The following is a 3,301-nucleotide window of genomic DNA, read 5'->3' as shown; positions in this document are numbered from 1 at the left end:
CACCCAGTATCATATGCTTTCACATCGTATGTGGATCAGCTTGCTGTTTATATCAAAAGAAGCCTAGCAACTCTTTAAGGCATTTTCCTCTTGAAGGTACCAAGTAATCATTCTAGTTGCTCTTAGATATCTAAGACAGGACATTTGACATTAGGCTTTAAATTTAACTGTGGCCCATGTATTGATGACACTGTATCAAAAAAGAATAACATTTTATTTATCTTTGAATTTCTTGCCTTTTGCTTGTTTTAGTATGAGTTAGTATTTAGTATAGCCAATATACATATACCTAAGACAGTTTGCAAACATTTGTTTGAATGTTAACCTGTTCTTTCTGTTCATGCCTGTATCTATGCTCTACTCTCAAAGCATTTCTTTAAATTATTTTTTTGCTTGTATAAATGTTTGGCAGGTTTTTTTCCTTATTGATTCTAATGTTTTTGTTTGCACACAGGAATGTTTCCTATTTGTTTTATTTTTTGTTTGAAAAATTGCAGTCATCCAACTGGGGAGGAGAAAATTACATGTAATTAAAAACTTTACATCTCAACTCATTATAGACAATACATGAATTGGATATGGAATGTTTTAACTGTTGAAAATCTTTCAAGATGGATTTTAATCTGTGAAAGTTGAAAGCATGGTTGGATCCAAGAGTGTTGCAACATTAGTGTGGCCACACTGTCTTTGCGGGTAGGAAAGATGCATGGTGAAAATAACTCGTTGCATAAGTGCCACAAAGCTGTAGAGGATGTAGTCACAATCCCTCACTGTTATCCTGGGCACCAGTGAGCTCTAAAGAGCTCTTGCTGAAGTCCCAGTGATCTCTGAGGGCAGCATCACAAGGTCTGTCTGGAGTTCTTACTTTCAAGCAGCTTTGGAGCTAGCTGCTCTTTGCTCTTCCTCTCCACCCCCTTCCTTGTAATTCAGCATCAGGGAAAGGAGAAGATGAGATGGGGAGTGAAAGGATGGAACCTTAGGAGCTGTGTGAAAACAGGTTGTGTGTCACTGGCTGCTCCTTTCCCCGGCTGCTGAATTGTTGGGAAGGGGAGAAGAGAAACAGGAACTCCAGGCAGAGCCTTTGAAGACCAGCAGTGAGTTCATCAGATGCCTGTAAACATGTGGGAAGCCTGCTTCAATGTGTTATAATTAGTGTGTTGGAGCATTCTAATTAGTGGGCTCTAGGAGCCTCAGCATCTTGTGCATTTAGCATCCCTCTACTTTAAAATAGTGGTTGGGGTCCTTTAATTAAAACTCATGAAACAAGCACCCTGTGGCGAAGTGGGACTCCCTCTCTAGCCACAGTCCTATGTTCCCCACTTGCCTTTGGGCATGCCCCCCCCACCAGACTCACCTGCCACACCTTGTTCTTAATTAATTATGATGTTAATTAAGGTGGGAGGCTGTCCATTCTTGCCCCAATGCCAGGCGGCACTTTCTGCAGCTCCATATCTCCCCTACACCACAGCCCATGCCTTGCAGATGGCATCCAGATGTTAGTTTCACCAGCCCCACACTGGGCTCCAGAATCCTCCTATCAGGACCCCCCTTTGATCCCTCCACTCAGGCAGCTTACTCCGCCATCATTTGGGCTGCCGAGCTCTCTGTAGCCATCTCCCCTCTCGGGCATGGTCCCCCTAGGACCTTTGGCCACACAGGTCCTGGCGTCACCTCCAAGGCCAGGTGGGACCCCAGGCCCTCTGCTCTGGGCATTCCTTGCAGTGGGCCGCTGGCCCTTTTGACCTTCCTGGTCCTGGCCCCAGCACTGACCAGTTGAGAGGGTACTCTACCTCTGGCCTCTCTCACTAGCCCCACTCTCCCCCTCTCCTGGATGTGGAAGCTGGGATACCTCACACCATGACTGGTGCTCCAGGGTCTAACAGGGGTTTCTCACCCTGCCCCCTGGGGCAGCAGGTCATGGTGCTACTCAAGATCTTACTTTTGACCCACACTTGGCCTCCCAGCAGTGGAGAACTTACTGGGGTCAGGACTTGCCCCTCTGTCTCTTGGGCTGAGCTCCCTTTACTCAGCCTCTGGCCCAAACTTCAGCCTCAGGCATCTGAAGACCTACCGGGGCTTACACCCCTACCCACCTTTCACTGGGGTGATCATAGGCTTGGCATTTCCTGGGGGCTCCCGCACCACTGAGAGCCCCACCAGACCACCCACTTTTGCCAGGGTGCAGTTTTAGGTCATGCCAAGGACCAGGAGCCTCCTATCCATCCCCTACAGTTCCTCCCTTACCTCCAGATGTTCCAGCAGCCTTGCAGTCAGGTAATGTTGCTGCCTTGCCCACCAGCAGGGAACTGAGCTCTTTATATAGGCAGCCAGAGATCTAAAATGGCTGCCTTAATTGAGCACCTGCTGGCTGCTTAGTTTTGATCTTAAAGTGGCAGGCACAAACAGTGTCCTGCCACACACCCCCTCTGCCATTTTGAAGCATGGGGTGCTGACTACATGAGATGCTGCAGGTGCTTTAATTAGAGTGGCTCCCAGGAGCTGCTTTAATTAAAGCATTCTCCTGCTTTCTCCCAGCACATGTAAAGAAGCCTATTGAGCTCATTCACTTTCGGACACACTTCTCTAGTTACCAATTATAGAAATGATTCCTGAAAGTATAGTCTTGTGGAGCTCTCCCTACAGGAGCTGTACTGACATGCAAGTGATCAGTGACAGTGTGCGATGCACAGCCGAAATGGGGTGCAACAGCAGTACCACTGAACCTGCTCTGGTCGAAAAAGACATGATGTATTGCCATATTTTAACTACAGGAGAAAGTTTTATCTAATTTAGGGAGTAGGCTTATCTGATGATAAAACGTATTTATAGGGGTAGGGGCACTAGGAAAATTAGAGAATATTCTGTATGACAACATGGAGGAGAAATTCCTCCACTTGCAGTAAGTGGTGACTAACAAAGGCACCAATTGATGATTTATTATTATTGTTGTTGTTGTTAAAAACAGGGTCAAATCTGGATGTATGGAATCTAAGGGAATTTAAAGCAAGATGAAGAAAAGATCCCTGATTCTTGTATATATTGCTGGGGAAGTGGATTTAATTATATTTAATTTAATAGCAGTTAGGCTCTGGAGTGGCGAGAGACACGTGAGTGGGAGGAGGCGGCTGCATGGAGCTGGGCCCATGGTTCCAGGCTCCATGCAGACAGAGCCCCTGACTCTAGGCTGGGGGGGCTGTCTGTCCCTTTTTCAGGCTCTGGGAGCATGGCCACCTCCCCGTGTGGGGTCTGCTCCCTTTTGGGGTCTCTGGCACACCAGTTGGAGGAGCTCCAGGCCACAGTC

The 3,301-nt window shown here is 47.1% G+C and overlaps 1 pseudogene; it reads right to left on the bottom strand.

Annotated features, from left to right (window-relative positions):
- Positions 1–2,548: 2,548 nt before the first annotated feature.
- LOC149872976 (small nucleolar RNA U3) lies at positions 2,549–2,625 on the bottom strand (annotated as a pseudogene).
- Positions 2,626–3,301: the final 676 nt, after the last annotated feature.

The sequence above is a fragment of the Crocodylus siamensis genome, chromosome 1, assembly GCF_052110815.1.
Source record: "Crocodylus siamensis isolate JL-2025a chromosome 1, ASM5211081v1, whole genome shotgun sequence".
NCBI classification, from domain to species: Eukaryota; Metazoa; Chordata; order Crocodylia; family Crocodylidae; genus Crocodylus; species Crocodylus siamensis.
This window is presented reverse-complemented; position numbering and strand designations above follow the sequence as displayed.